We start from the raw sequence: 17,371 nt of genomic DNA on the forward strand, positions 1-17,371 counted from the left end.
TTTGATCCATATGTTTCAATGTGAGCGAGAGCAGCTTGCTTACATTGTGGCAAACTGATAAAAACAAATCCAGACTAAACATATGAGGACATGAGGCCTGACTTGATTGGGCGCTGAAGCTGAACAAGCCATTTAAATTTCACCTTGAGGGATGAGGTTCAGTGGATTTTGTGGAAGGCACAAGATGTTACTTCTTTTACTGAACCCAGACCTCAGTGTGACTCCGAGACATCAGATGATGAAAACATGTCAGGAACACTTTCAAAAGCTCCTTTATGTCCCGTGGCGACCTCCAGACTGAGTAGGGATGTATAAGAGGAGCTTCAAACTGGAAGCGGAGTGAAAGCACATCACTTCCTCTTGCTGCACACACCTGGATGCTGAACGTTTTTGATCATCTATAGAGGCCAGATGCAACTTCTGGATCTTGAGTTAGGCAAACTTTCAAGATCTCATTCACTCTTCTCTATTTACTGTTTGTCTCTTGTAATCTTTCCTCCACGTTTTGCCTTTCCTTTCCTTTTCTTCCTCCTCTCCTTCCCTTACCCTCTTTCTCTCCATCTGCCTGGCAGGGACAACTGAGTGCCCATGGAGAGCAGGGATGCAGCAGAAGGCATCTTTGAAAAGAGAGCTCTGGCTGGAAACCTTTAATCTAGCTCTATACCTGGCCAAGGCCGGCTGCAGGGTACCACGGCTGTCAGAAGGCATTCACCAAAGGGGGGAGGAGGGACGAGACAAGCGGAGAAAAGAGGGAAATGAAATGCAATGAGCGGGAAAAAGAAAAGGGAAAAAAAACTTGCCTCTCTAGTATTAATAATCTATTTATGCTTTTGCCAGGCTCAAAAAAAGGAGGGAGTAAATGAAGATGACTGAGAAACAGACATCAGAGGAACAAGATGGAGAGCAGCAAAGAGGGAAGCAGAAGTGGAGCAGAAAGATGAGAGACAGAGAGACCCTTGTGGCTCATAGAGGAGAGCCAATTTACAAAGCTCATGCTAATACTGCTACTTGGGTCTCCCTCCTGCTGTCACCTAAAATATGTCCAAGTCATTCAAAGTGCTTAAGTTAGCTTAACCCTTTGAAACCTGGGCAAAAGACATGGCCCAAAAATTAGGAGGAAATAAGCAAAAAAGTCAAATGAGCACAAAAAAAAGAAAGGAGGAAAATACATAACATATATATATATATATATATATATATATATATATATATATATATATATATATATATATATGAAAGTTTAAAAAACAAACAATATAAATATATATAAAATAAAATGAATTAAAAACTACTGAAAATGTATTCATATTCTATATTTTCTAATATATTTTTCTGTAACATAATTTTGAATTAAAAAATATAAATATAGTTCTGTGGACATGTTCTGTTTCCAATTTTGGGGGATAATTTTCTAATTACCTCCCCCTCTTTTCTGAAACTAAGTTTTAGGTTATTTTCTTGTCACTAATTTCTTGCAATTTATGGGACATATTTTACTAAGTTGCTCACTGCTTTTTTACCCCATGCTTTCAAAAGGAAAACTAATTTGCTCAGATTTCAAAGACTCTTTCAGCTCGTGAAATGAGTCTGAATGCAGCACAAGAAAACTGAAGTCTGTCCAGGTTTCAAAGGGTTAAAAGTGGCCTTCCTGCTGTATTGACCAACGAGGAAAAACATAGCAAAAAGGCATTCCACATCCTACACTGGATTTTTAAAGGACATGTTTATATGACATGCTCCAACTGAGCAATTTTTTAAAATTTGAAAGGGCTGTAAACACTATTTCCAAAGCATTGGAGTGGACTGAAATGATTGCTGTTCATTCACTCAGTGCTGCATGCAACATCACAACTTTGGCAGCGTTACTGTGTGCATTATCTCAGCATGCCACTGCTTGGCCTATTGCATCTGCTGCAGAGTGTACCTCCTTGACAGGCAAAAGCTAAGTACTTGGAGAGTGTGTGATGTGCCTCAACGGGAGGCAGGAAGTTAATGTGTGTGTGTATTTTTGATTTCCTATGTGTGTAGAAATCCTTCAGAAACCTCTCGAAAAACAGGCCGCACGCTTCTTTTGGTAAGGCACATAATAACTCAAAAGCCTCCCATTGACAGCTGCTGTCTATAGGCGTGAAGGACTGTGAGTTTGACAAATGGATTCTCTCAGAGCTGTATACCTGTGTAGGTTCTGCATGGGAAAATCAGGGAGGAATGCTGCAAGACAGGTCTGTCCTCAGTCCTAAATGCCACGTCTGGGGACACAGACAAGGATCATTATCGAGTTGGACTATGTTGTTAAGGCTGACAAAATGTTATTTACCTCAGATGTGGCCGGTCCTTTCAATTGCCTGTATCACACAATAGAATGGAAATTCATCTTTGAGTCAGCAGGTATATAAAGAGTAATCCGTTCTTGAGAGGGCATCATTAAAATCAAACAATGAGTGCCAATAAGCAAAAGTCTGGCTTCAATGACTTTTAAATGAGCCTCAATCTCTTTTATATTCTTTTTTTTTCTTTGTCTGTCCCTCCTCCCTTTTGTATCAAAGACAACCTTGATCAAGTTCATATTAAATGTAAATGCTTCACATCAAAGATAAACTGTGTAACCATGGAAACCAAGCCCCTAGTTCATAGGAAAAATATATTTTATTTTATATTCCTCCTTTAAGCCTAAATCACAAGTCAGAACAAAAATTGGGACAAGAGGAAAACTTGTTAGAACATTGTCGTGAAACGTTGGAGCGGCGTGAACTGGCTCATCTCAGCTCGACCGAGGCTGGCTGATGGTGTTATCTGCAGCTCTTTCATGTCCCAAGCGGCTGGTTTTAGAATGTAAGGCACGACTCGTTTTAATAGCCAATGAGCTTGTAGTGAAGTCAGCTGGCTAAGTCAGTCACAAACTGAAAGCCAACGGCATGTTTGCTTACTGTGGTATTCTCTAACAACTCCTCTCTGAGCTCCAGTTCATCTCATTTACATCACCGCTGCTGTTGACACGTACAGTATGTCAGACTATGTCCTCATGGTGTGTCGGTGCTGGGTGGTTGGTTGGTTGCTGCTGCTGCTTGCTCTATGTGCAAATGTCACACACATACTCATTGACTTATTAGTCAGTGTGGGATATTAAAATTACTCTGGTGCATTTGTTGAAAAGATTGCACATATGAAGCTAAGGATGTTTTCATTATGTTTTTACCATTTCATCTCCACTAAAAATGCAACTGTAGCCAGTATCTTACTATCACTAACATCATTAACACTTCAAGCTACAATTTATATTCAGTATAAAAAATAAAAAATAAGCCTGAAACGCCGGAACTTAAAACAAAAGTAGAAAGAGACATTGCTATGGAGACGATACACCGTGTCATCTAGTGGCACTGCTTTTTAAATTGCGTGTCCTCTCTATGTTACTTGCACCTGATCAGATATGGCGCTCATAATTTGCGTTGTATACTCTTTGTACCGTGACAATAAAAGGCATTCTTTTCTATAAACTGGGGGTAAACAGGTTATCAGAATTTTGGAGATGAGCGCATTGCAAGTAGTTGTAGGTTTTAACTTATACTGTCACAAATCTTTGGTCTAACCTGGGCATTACAGGCCCAAGGATGGCAACCACTAAATAGGAAGCATATCTATGAAAGTCAATGTTGCATGATTTATCTTACTTTATGTCTAAAGCCGGACCGCCAACAATGTGATGAGACAGAACCCCTGCGCAACCTGAAAAGCTATAGAGCTGCATCTACGAGCTGTATCATCTCCTAATAAAGTGATTCTCTATCATAAAAATATTTGTAATAACTAATTTTTGCCAAAATGCATTCAATACATGATATATATATAATAATATATATACAAAAGTCTTGACAATAAAATGTCACAAAGGAAAAGTCAACAATCCAGTCCATTCCAAGCTATTCTTTACCATCACAGGAGTGTAAATAACATCAACAATTTTTTAACATTAGAAAACCGCACAACCACTCAACATGTATATAACAATGTCAACAAGCTTTTTCCACCCAAACACAAAGAGTTTCAGGAACATGGTACTCATGCAAGGTTATAAGCTCTTGTCAGGAGGATATGCACCAGGAAAAGCCAGTCAAGCCGTCTTAAAAGACAAGAGAATGGAAAAGGAGAGCTGACAAGGCTGCGGACTCCAGCTATACAGTCCAACAAGTGCATTATGTTTCCACTCAGCAGGGGTGCTGAGAAGGCTGCCAGGCTCCATGCAAGGCAAGGTGGCAGCTTAACAAAGCAAACCACTTTAGACATGAATGAACGTATCCGCTGCTAATCCAGTCATTTAAGTCAGTGTGTCTCTCAACAGGTTTTGGTGCATTACGGTCACTTAAAACGTTGTGGATTTGAGTCATGACCTTGGTTATATCATTCCTCCCCTTTCATCCCTCCTGTCCCAAACCTCAACTCACTCTACTATTTTGTCATCATTTCACACATGCCTCATATCTGATACACTACATTTATATCTATAATATGATGTAAAAATAGATAGGTAGCCAGCTAGAAATGAGCATTCAACGTGTTGGAAACAACAACTGTGCCCTTAGATATTCAAACTGAAGTTGAGGCAGTGCTTCATCAAAAAACAAAAAAAAGAAAAAAGCAAGCATGGACATAAATTAATAAATAGGTATTGGTCCACAGGCTCCTACCACTTGGCTGAAATGGTAGAAAGGTGCTGACAGAGTTGTGAGTTGAGGTTGGAGAGAGAGAATCATGGGGAAGGATCCTGCAGAGTGGAGTTAAAAATAGAGCATGAAGTGGAGGAGGGAGGGGGGCGTACCTGTGGGCTTGGAGGCAGCCTAGTTAGCAATGAGCTGCACCGCTGTGGACGACGCTGGGCTGGAGAGGGAGACAGAGAGATGGCGAAAGAGAAAGAGGGATAAAGACAAATGAGAGAAGAAGGATGAGGACAAAGTGAGGTGAAAACGAGACAACAGATAATGAGCAGATCGAGAGAGAAGGGGAAGGGTTGGAGGGAGGATAATGAGAAAACAAGTCAGATTAGCATGAAACCCCATGTTTGAGTCTAAAGCAGACAATTATTTCACAGTAGGCCACGGATGGCAACAATGACTAGCAATAGTCAGCTACAGATGCACATGCTGAATTTACAACTGTCACCCAAACACACACATTTACATGCACACTGGGTATTTTCCTGTAGGTGCGAGAGGTGGGGATTCCATAAATAATTCTCCCAGCCAAGCCTTTACACAGACAATACAGCCATATGTAGTAAATTATGTGCAATGTTGCCTACTGTTTAAAAACTAGTCATTCATAAATAACGTGCCCTCCTACTCTCTAGAATAATTGCTCTAATTCAAGATTTAAAGAAGTGATCCTAAAAAAAAATGCATTGTCCCAGAGCCAGTCACATTCTTCTGCTCTTTTCACTTGATGGCACACCATGGTATACTAAGGCTTTCTTGTGTTCACTTAATGGGATACTTTGTTTAAATTGAATGCTCTGTGTTTGCCATTTTTTCACCTAAAATGTCTTCAGAAACATATTTTAGTGCACTGTTTGTAATATGAGAATTTGTGCACAGAAAGTGGGTGCCATACTGTTTCTGGTATTGTGAAAGGGAAGGCTGGAAAAACTTAGACCAAACATTAAAACTAAGCAGCGCTGATAAAAAATGAACCAATATTCTGTTGTTGCATTGCATATTTCTCAAATCCATCCATCCATCCATTTTCTTCCGCTTATCCGGAGTCTGGTTGCGGGGGCAGCAACCTAAGCAAGGAGGCCCAGACTTCCCTCTCCCCGGCCACTTCGTCCAGCTCTTCCCGGGGGATCCCGAGGCATTCCCAGGCCGGCTGAGAGACAAAGTCTCTCCAGTGTGTCCTGGGTCTTCCCCTGGCTTCCAACCGGTGGGACATGCCATCTTGTCTCAAATGTTTTCAGAAACATTTGACATATTTTAGCTTACTGTTAAACTACATTTTAAGATAGTTTGTTACCAGCCAACCACCATATTGTTTCCTTGCCAAGCTCACATTAGGTCACTCACAAGCAGGAGCATTTATTGGTCCAGTGCAACGCAGTGCTTTCTGGTCGTTGTAGGTGTTCTACCTCTTGAGCAAAGAAAATGTCACAGCCCCTTTTCCCATTTTCTGTGGTCCTATGGCATCAGTTTCAAAAGTGTGTATCAGTTGCATCTTTCTACTGCATAGACAGCCCAGATTTATGAAACAGCAGTGAAATACTTGTTTAATAATCTACTATTTTAATAATCCAGGCTCTGGCCACACTGACTCATAAGTAAATCTTAAAAATGCATCTTCACACATGGTTACTATATTTGACGCTTCTAGATTCATTATGAGGGACAGCTACCAGTTAAAAAGGACAGAAATGATCAGCTGATCTTACAACAACAAAATCCTTCACAACCCCCCAACCCCCAACAACTAAAAAATGAAAATCAAATGCACATTCAAAATGACAATAAACAAAATAGAATGCATATACAGCCCTGAAAAAAACTGATTACAGCTTCTGGTATGCCCACATGTCTCATGTTTTGTAGGAATAACACAAATTGAAGTGAACCCTACAGAGGCTACAGTTACATATTGACACCAGAAGGCAGCCAAACAAAGGCAACAAGAGGATTTCAACAGAAGTCCCACCACGGACAACTGATGCATTGTTTACTCGAGAGGCAGCCAGGTGTGATGTTACTTTTTTGTCAGCGTGCAATAATCTGAGAAAACAGAACACATGGCCCATCATTTGGGTCCTAATAAGCTATTGTTCCTAACCAGTTCAGGAGGGATTCCAGTGAGTCATCCACGTCTGACGGAGAGGAGGACTTGGCAAGAGAGACCGTGCCGAGCAGCTGTGTTGAAAGTGCCTGCAGATTCTAAAGCTTCATACCTGGGTAGTGTGTTTCTTTTTTTGCAAAATTCAGTAAACACAAAGAAAAATGTGGCTTTTAAGCCTTTTGATGCTCCTACATCAAAATTTAAGTTAGTTATATGACTATACATGAATACAGGTACACCTGTTGGGTTTATTAAAATTGTCTGCTTTGATAAAATATGATTTATTGTTATTCATGACTCACCATGATTTGAATTTCATGCTGAGTTTTGAATTGATTTCATGGTCTCTGTCGCCCTAAAGTAATGAGAATGTGAGTTACAAGCTCTTCTAACAATACATTCGTGTGATCACTTAATTCACAGTTTTCAATTAGGGTTTATTTGCTGCACTTTGAATAATGAATTATGCTTATAAATCACTCTGAAAGCATTCATTAATTTTCAAAACAGCTCATCATTTAGCATATTAACTAATTCACATGAGGTGTGCTAACGAAACCATAGCTGCTTTCTGCCAATCTCTCCGCCCTCTGTCGTCCACCATCACTGTCTCTTAATCATCGATGCGCATCAATGTGCCACAATTCACCATAATGATTGCCTAATGAGACACAATCAGAGAACAGGCCTGTCAGTGGATGACAAAGTGGTAACAAAGTTTTCATCTCCTCTGAATGCCAAGTGACTAAAAAGTCTCTTTTCACATACAAAAGAGACACATAGAAAGAGAGGCAAAACCTTTTAAGTCTGACAAATAAATTCTAATATGCGAATGAAAAATGGTGAAAATATTCAAACCGTAAACAGTCTGAGGCTTTTCTTTGTAGTATTTTTTTAAAGTTCTCTCCAGATAGACATTATTCTGATAAATAGTAGTTGTCTGCACTGCACACATTTTCACTCTGATGTTCCTGTCAGTTAACATCTAATATCTAAATGTAAATGAGTGATTAGTGTCAACAGCAGCACATATTAACCATCTGCTTCTGCTACGTAATGACAACTGAGAATGGTCTATTTGAGCTGTCATATCACTTACCGGTTTCAAACAGCAAATGCAATCAACCAGTAATTCACAGCAAATCTTACAGCTTTGCACAGATGACATGGATTAAAGGAATGCAATGTTTCTTTATCTTGACAACAGTTTCAGGCAAACAGTACTTGAAGACAGCATATAGCATAATTTATGCTATACGCCTGTGATCACTGACACACCAGAGTCTTCACTGAATTACATGGCTAAGGAGCTTTATGTTTCAACACAGTCTTTCTCTAGGAGCTGTAGACTAAGTGTAAGTAGGTTAAAAACAAGTAAATTGAAAAAATGTTTTATGTTTCAATAGGGCTGGGTAAAAACAAATATACTGATATCGTGATATAAGCCTCGATAATATCTAAGATTTTGGATATTGTCATATCTTAACTCTCTGAAACTCGGATCAATATCAGTTTTCTTGTGCACCGTTCAGATGCCTTTCACAAGCTATTAAAGCCTTTGAGGCAATGATCAACTTTGCAAGAAATGTCACACAAATTGCAAGAAATTAGTAAAAAGTGACAATAAAACTACCAAAAAAAAAGTTTTAAAAAACGAGGGATGGATTTATAAAAAATAATACATTACAAAAAATGTCCAGAAAATGATAGTTATAAATGTAATAATTTTATATTTAAAATGTTACATAAAATATTTAATTTAATATATAAATTAAATACATACATTTTTTTCAGCACTTCTTAATGTCATTTTCTTGTTTTTATGTTTGTTTCTTTTATTCCTTTTCTCTCTCTTTTTTGTTTGCTTATTTTCTTGTAAATTTCATGAAGATTTTTTTTCTTTACAAATTATTTGAGAAGTTGTGAAGTTGCTTGTTGCCTTCTTACCTTATTTTTCAAAGAAATCAAACCATGTTTTAAAGGGTTCAGGTTTGTCTTTCCCTGGTTTTGAAGGCTACATTACAGTAAAGTGACATAATTTTCTGAACTTACTGTTCTAGCCATTATAATATTTGTCTTTACTTACATAGTCACATTACTGACGTTTATTTATGAAAAATCTTACTGTCTAAACATTTTATGGAATCATCCAGCAATATTGTTGCAATATTGATATCAAGAGATTTGGTCAGAAATATTTAAATATTTGATCTTCTCCATATCCCCCAGCCCTAGTTTTCACCAACATGTACCAATTTGACAAGATTGCCATCACTGCAACTTTGGAACTGGACATAGGTTAAATGTGTTGACGCTGTGACAGGATAATATTTATGAGAAACCTTCTCTGCAGTACAATCTATATGGTAATTTATATCATTACAAAGGAACTCCTGGAATGCATTACTGATTGATAACTTCCATCCATCCATTTTCTACCGTTTAACTGGGACTGAGTCACCTAACAGCAAGATGAGCATGGTATTTCAGATGTCCCCTTCCCCAGCATCCTCCAGTTAAGTTGTTGGTGTTCTGATGCTATCCTGGGTTTAAGTTGGACGTGCCAGGAAAACTTCCAAAGGGTGCCGAGGCAGCATCCTGCATCCTGATCAGAGGCCTGAACCATCTCAACTTTGCTTGATATCACACATAATTGTCTGTGTCTATTTTTAGTCAGACATAGCGTCCATTCTAACCAATGTCCATGGGGGAGGGTGATTCTATTTTCCCTAACCAATTGAGACCAACGTATGTGCCAGAATCTAACGTTATTTAAAGTTAACACTGATGCTTGCCAACATACCTGTTTTGCCATGGTTTTGGGGGAAGAGCATAGTGATTAAAAACAAATCACAATGCAGGGGGATATTAGGGAGATATTGGCATGTGAATTTAGAACAGCTTGAAAGCTGTGTCTGTGGTTGCCATTGTTGTTATCACTCCTCATTGGTTCTGGCGCATCACTTGGATATACTTGACAACAGCTTCACAACAGGGTTAGTCCCCCTGCAGCACTCAATAACTGTTTTCTATTTAAACAAAGAAACTGCTGTTTCCTGTCCCAATGCCAGACACATCACTCAATTTGAACTTGGTGGAGTGGCTGGATTCAAAGGTCTGAACCCAGGCAAAGCTCATCTGGCACTTGGCTGCAAAATGCCCCAGTGTGGGGTGGAGGCAGTGTCTGAAATTAACTTTTTGCCTCACTGGCCTGGCTGGCTAAATGAAAAAATCCATTGGCCAAGCTTACTTTGTCACTGGCCAAAATGATAAATTGCCTTTTTTGTGTCAAATTTAAATTTATTTCAGTACATTTAATAGAGATAATTATGTCTTATGTTAAATACCAACCTAAAGAAGAGACCAGAACAAAATCTAAAGCAAAATTATTTAAATAAACTGAACAACTCATCACCATGGCCTCAGCATATGAATAAGTTCACTCGGATAAGCAGTGATGTAGTGTATGACTTTGATTCCAACATTTACTCGCCAAACAAAAAATCTGCCTGCATTTGACGCTTCTTGGGTGCTCATTTCAGACACCGGCTGGAGGTCTGATGTCAAGCCAACAACAACACATCATCTACAAAGAGCAGGGATGCAACTTCAAGGTCTCCAAACTCGGCACTATGCATCTTAAGATCTTGTCCATGAAAATCACAAAGAAAATCTGAGACGAGAGACAACCCTGGCTGAGCCCAGCACCCACTGACTACTTGCTGTGAATACAGACACAGCTCTCATTCACGCTATATAAAGACCGAAAGCTTGTAGCAATACCCCGAAGCCCCATACTCCTGCAGCAACAGACAAACGACATCCGCAAAACACAACACAGACTGGATGGAGTCATGACATCCGAGTAACACTGTAAAAAGTGGACGTATCCTTTAATCTTCACAATGTTTTTACAAAAGGAAACTCTGAGTGGAACATTGGGATCCTTTGAATAGAAACAGGTGTGGCAATGAAAACCAGGGATCAGCACATTTATACATTAACAGGGCTGCTGATGCCAAACAGGTCCCTCTGACTTAATAGGAAAATACTGCCTTTAACATGGAAACAGGTTTGTCATAAACCTGTACACAAAACAACAACGTTTAGTCAGCCATTCACCTCTTCCTTCTTCCACTTGCTTTTCTCTCCCTCTTTGACTTTAATTTTAACTACAAGTTAACATTAGTTTTGCTGCAAAAATTATGTTTCCAGTCCACAATTCTCTTCCTGTGGGAGTCAGAAAAGGACGATAATCAGGAGGACACCCAGAGAAAAATATCTAGCCTGTGAATATAAATAACTTGGATATTCTGTCCCTCCCCCGCAGGTCCTAAATATGCTCTGGTAAGAGACAGACAGTGATTTTACTTTGATGAGAGTACCTTGTTAGAAACCAGACATCACAGTTTAGCTTGTTGATATATTTGCTTCTGTCACTTTTCCCTGCTGAGAAAAACCTAACAGACTGAAGTGGATGAATGGAATAATTGGCAGCATAGCATGAGACAAAAAGTGAATGGACTCATGCATTTAAAAGCTCAGATGGTATAATTGAGCCAATGAAAATAACGTGCCTTTCCTTTATCTTGTTCTGTGTCATTTACCCACAGGTTGTACTTGAGATTCTCCAATTTCACTTGCAGTTCTGGCAGAGGCGCTGCTTCAAAAGCTAAATTCTCAATTAGTGTCAGAGAATGGATGTTTTCTTGTTTGTTTTTTCACTCTAGCCGGTGATTTTGTGAGAAAATAAAGCTAACCTTTTGCGAGCAACATGTGTTGAGCAGTAACAAGCCTTTGATGTGGATAAAAAAGACCTTTCTGACCAGTCTGGTTTGGCAAACAGATAAGAGGGCACCATAAAATTTCAAGAGCGTGTTTTTGAATGAGATCTCTCTGACCCTGACACTGTGTGCAAGTCAACATTTTTATCAAGTCAAGTCAGGTAAATATATATAGAATACGCTGTGAAAGTATTTTAAATGTCTAAGTACTCCATTAGCAGAGATTAGTAAACACTTTATAGCCCAGGTTTTATGATATACTGCATATTTATTTTTATCTTAAAAGGTTTATCATGCAGGATTTACCTAAATAAACAATGTATGTACTCATATAAAAGTAATCCCTCTTAATCGTCGTGACCCAGTAAAAGATTGTGGTGGTGTTTTCGCCTGTATTTTTTTTCTCATTTTGTAATTTTCAGGGTGTTTCTTGGCAAAGAGCGCATATGAGGTCATACTTATACATACTTTATACAAAATAAATAAACAAATTACAAGCAGGTGGCAGACTGTAAGCAGCAAGTTTCCAAGAAGTAGCTACAAAAAACGCTAACATAACGTAGAAATAAAAGTAGAAAATAAACCGAGGCAAAAGGCCAAGCAGACAAAGACAGAGTTGGCACTTTCACTTGCAATGCTGTTTACGAACAGGAGCTGACACTAACTAACTAACTAACTTTAACTTCTTACAGAAAAATCTGCTGAGAATCTTCAGGGCATATTTATGCTTAATGTTAGATACTGATACGGAGAGGAATGGAGCCGTCTGTCTGTAATCTGCATTCATTTGGTCTATTCACGTGCATGTTTTCTGAAAGTTTAAGGATATGGACAGAATTGAGCAGTATCACAAGAGATGATGGGGGCCGCGTGGCTTTGTTCAAGCAAATTACGACCGCAGGAGATGACGATATTGAAAGATGGCGGAGTGGATTGAGTCAGTATAATGAAAAGAATGCTCTGTCTACATGTCGCGATGTATTTAATGGCCTTATATATCACTGCAGTCTACAACACTGCCTTTGTGAAAGGGTATATTATTACGACCTCCTGCAACGTCGCCTTGTTGGTCAAAGTGAAGCTTTGACACTATGACAACATAGATACAGACATATGCAGATACAACTTTGTACCTTGTATACAGGATGCATAAATATATGAGGGCAATGATGTTTACAATGCCAAATCAGATGTATTTATTTTCATACGTAAAGGGAGTATAAATGATCCTTTATTCTTTTTCCAGTTCCTTAAACCACTGTCTTCTACTGGTGGCCACTGGGACCCACCCAGTACAACCACAGTTCTCTACTGTTGGCTATTCAGCAGCAGCACAAATTGCCCAAATGCACCTTGACATTCGGTCTCCTTCACTTTTTCTCAACCACATTCTTCTAGCTGGTCTAGGTGCTGGATGTGACTACTCTCTGGTCACAACCCCATTTAATACTTGACAAATAACATTAAATATTCCACCAACAGCCTATCTATCTTGATCAAATTAAAACGGCTCCCTGTTCAAGGCCATCACAAATCAACTATTAATATGCCAAAAGGGAGGATCACGCAGAGATAAATGTCACTGGTGCAATGTACACAGGCTAATGAGTTTTGAACACTGCTGACACAGTTTGGCTCAAATAAAATACAAAGGACAAGAGTGATGACTGGTTCACTATATTCAATTATCCAGCCTGAACAGAAGCTGTCGTTGTGCTCAGTCAAGTCAACCTCCGGTGGGGCATCTTGCATTTTTCAGAGAGAGTAAATTAACTGTCAAGGCTTTGATGGAACAGAGCAGACCAAAACTTACAAAACAGTATCAATAATCCTCAGGGTTTTTTTTTTGTTCACCACCAACTTAACATGTGGTTGATATCAGATAACAAGAAACCAATTTGCTGCATATGTTTGACACAATGTCAAAAGCTAGACATAGTCTTGGTGGTAACTGTTTGGGAAACACAACTTTTTAAGCCTTAGGGGGAGCGTTTTATGAGAAAGGGCGTTGGCTGCCTTTTCCAGAATTAGCTCAACACGCACATGCGCGCGCACACACATACACACACTTATTATCAGCTACACCACAACACAGAGGAGCCACTTTCTATCACCAGGGAAACTCACACATCCCTGCCGCGTTTCCTGGTATGACCTCACCCGCAGCAGAATACAAACATTGTACGTCAAACATCAGCATTTTTTCCAGCGTGAGAAAGCAGTAACAGGTCTTGTTCTTTTTTAAAAACACTAAACTGGTTTTGTGTTGAATCAGGCCTGTCACACAAAAGCAGCGTGCACTGTTTACAATAGAAATGACTAATACTAGAATGAACTCTTAATTTATGTTCCTTAATTCGTGGGGGACCAGTTTTGCTCATTTACTGCATTCCCGTCCTGTTTTATAAGACTACATGTTATTATGGTAATGGTAGTTTATTTTGGTCCTGGTTAACAATTTTCCAAGATGATTGTACAAAATAACATTAAGGTATTAAGTTAAGGAATTAAGGAATAACAGATGAAAAACAAACAACAACAAAAATATATATCCATACATAGACCGAAAAGGTGTAAGTTGAAGCTAAAGCTTGTTATACACACCCTTTTCACTTAGAATATTTGCATGGGTGATTCATTCACTACTGAGTTTTATTACAAACAAAAAAACCCAGTATAAAACAACAACAGAAAGACAAAAAAAAGAAACAATAAGGAGATTCAATTCATGCAGAATAATTATCATATTTTACCATCATGTTTTTATGCTTTATTTTTTTTTCAATTTGCAGAGTGTTTTCACACAGTTCTCATTCATTTATGACGACCATTCCACAAGGTAACCCATCTGACAGAAACACATCTGCTCCTTTGTTTGTCCTTACCCTGTTGTTTTTTTTTATTTATTTATTTTAATACACCTGTTCCCCTAAGTTCATACTTGCTCTCTCTGATTTCAAACAGACTCAGAATGCAAGGGAGGAAGCAAATTAGTTTTAACTTTGTAAAGTTGTGCAGTTTTAAAATCAACTATATCTGTAGATTTTAGAGAAGACAAGTAAATTAATAGAGCTTGATTGGTTCATAATAATCTGACTGATTTGCAATTCTAATAGCTCTTTTCTGTGGCAAAAAAAAAACGTATATGTGTTGGTTTTGTATTTATTTCCCCATACCTCCACACAGTAAGTAATGTATTAAAGTACAAGAGCACAATACAGAATATAGAGTGACTTCTGAGTCAAGATGCCTTTGGTTTTATATAATACTGCAATGATTTTAGACATTTTTGTTTTTACATCATGTATGTGTAATTTCCAACATAATTTATGATCAGTTAATTACGCCCAGCAATTTATTTTCATACACTCGTATCTACAAATAACAGGTGGAATTGTCCTTTATTTTCCTGCTCGCATTAGAAGATAATTATGACATTAGGTGAGTCCCAATTCAATCACAGAGAGGAAATTAAATGCTTAAATGCAAATGCAAGACATTCCCTCCTGTCATGTCTTGACACTTACAATGCTCTCTCATACATACTAACATGAGCAACAGTGACTGGATTTATAAGCCTACATTACCTTGAGCAACGGTGACTCAATTTATGGGCCTATATTAAAGTGATGCAATGTTGTGAAACCATATTGTTAGGTACTCGTTAGCATTGATGAATTACCCTAACAGACTGAATTACGAGCCTCCAGAGCCCAATTGTCTTTGGACACAAATGGAAGATTCTAAGAAATTTTGCAAAAGTTATTCACATGCATGAAAAACGATCTATCTTTTGGTAGAGCTGTAATAAAATCCATTGATGACGGTCTGCATGTCTTCCTGCACATTTCTGAAAATGGGGCATGAGTGAGCATGCGCCACTTCAGTTTGACATTTGCACTAAATTACATTACAAGTTTAGCATTGTGGAATTAATGAGAGGGACTCTGTGATTTAATGAACTTGGACTGTGGTTTGCACTTGTGGCTCATAACCAACTCCTCTGTAATGGGGCGCCAGCTCCGGCCGGGTCGCAGTCCCTATGTAGACTGTTCAATAAGGCTGAACCTCTCACCTTAATGACTGTCGACTTTTTTCCTCAGTCGGATGCACTTTTAATTATCAGCTCCAAGGCTCTCTGTAGCATCTGTACTCAGAGGACAGGGCTTGCCTTTTAACTAAGAACCTCCAACTTTACAGAGTTGGCTCAAAGTCAGGCTCAAAATCTGTTAGCATTGCTGAATTCAGCCAAATAGCAGCATAACTGCAGTAACACTTTAAGGTGGTGTCATCCATAGCTTGGCTGCTATGCTAATATCTGGAGCTGCTGAGCTGGTCTTTACTTTATAAGCAGCAGAATGCCCTGACAAAACTAACAAATATGACATATGACAAGTAATGGCAACCATGATGTAAATTTGAGGAGAATTATTCCTATTTTAGGTTTCCGTACACACATTTTTAATAGTGAAGAGAAAATCCTCTGCCATATTTAGTATTCTGTCTCGGAGCAGTATGACCTTGAGGAGTCAGTTGGGAGAGCTGCTCTAATGCTAAATTGGCTCGAAAAATCATAAATCATTTCAGTATCAGTCTCTCAAACTCACTGAACCTACACCACAGATTGTCTTACTGCATGGACACGTCCTATTATACCTTCTCCAACAATAAGATAATAATACATGTGACAGATCTTATCAGAATCTGGTGCGTCAGTCGTGCAGAGGACTTCCTTGGAACAAACAGAAGCCTAATCAAGCTGCACAAACAGGGTGTCGTTTTTAACCCACCGCAGACTGTGCATATTCTGCCTGTTTTTGTGATTCACCCAAACAGACAGCAGCAGTGGCTCTCTACCAAACAGCTGTTCCTCTCTCTCTCTCTGCTCAAACTCTCACTGGGGCATCATTATTGCAGAGCACATTTTCCTCCATCAGCTTTTGAATGAAGCACCAGTGCTTCTTCAATAGGTCTAATTTCAAGAGTCATGCTACTACATGCTACATGCTAAGAAATACTTTCATCAACAATTAGAAAATTCATATTGTTAATCTAAGAAATATCCTATCAAGACATATTATGTCATTCTTAGTTTTCTAGAAATAATTGTTCTATAAATGCTGCTTGATACATCATTGTACATTTGTGCCCACCACTAGCGGAGATAACAGAAATATAAAAAGTAAGAGTATAGTTACAAGACAAATGTTTCAATTGCTCACTAGCTACTAGTAATAACTCATGGTTGTACTTGTTTGTAGCTGTTGTTTATCATGAGTATTTATTTGCGTGTAGTAATGTTATAACCAGTAGTAACAAGACAAAGTACTTTTACACCAAGTGCTGTACTTAAGGTATACAATGCAAGAATTTTGGGCTATATTTGTAAACAGTATCACCTGCAAAAGTGAAACTAATGGCCATTTTGAAACCAGTTTTTTTCCACTTGGTGTTTCTCCTTGCTATATTTGCAGGTTTATTTCAATGTTGTGTAAGTGGTTTTTGTATTTTCCTCTTGGATGATTGCTGCTTATAGTCTACAGTCGCTACCATTTATAGTATAAAGACACAGCCTCACCCATGCACTGTGACCAGGAATGTCCCAAATATCATAGTATATGGCATAGTATACCTTCCATTATGATTTTTAGGTTGTACTTCACTTGAGTATTTGAATTTTTGAGGGGTACTGATAGTCTACTTCACTACATTTCTTTGTATAGTTTAGTTTAAGAGAGTTTAAGTTTACTCCACTCCACTGTTGACTCCCAAATATG

The 17,371-nt window shown here is 38.6% G+C and overlaps 1 protein-coding gene across 2 annotated transcripts in view; it reads right to left on the reverse strand.

The window, feature by feature from the left end:
- mid2 (midline 2) overlaps positions 1-17,371 on the reverse strand; it is a 183,195-nt gene that overhangs the window by 137,048 nt on the left and 28,776 nt on the right. Inside the window, exon 2 of one of the 2 annotated variants that reach the window (XM_042493808.2) lies at positions 4,817-4,875. The exons of the other annotated variant lie outside the window; for it this stretch is intronic. The gene's annotated coding sequence lies outside the window, so the exon portion shown is untranslated. The remainder of the gene's footprint in view (positions 1-4,816; positions 4,876-17,371) is intronic. 2 annotated transcript variants of the gene reach the window in all.

Source organism: Plectropomus leopardus, chromosome 8, assembly GCF_026936395.1.
Source record: "Plectropomus leopardus strain MGB_pleo_1.0 chromosome 8, ASM2693639v1, whole genome shotgun sequence".
NCBI lineage: Eukaryota > Metazoa > Chordata > Actinopteri > Perciformes > Serranidae > Plectropomus > Plectropomus leopardus.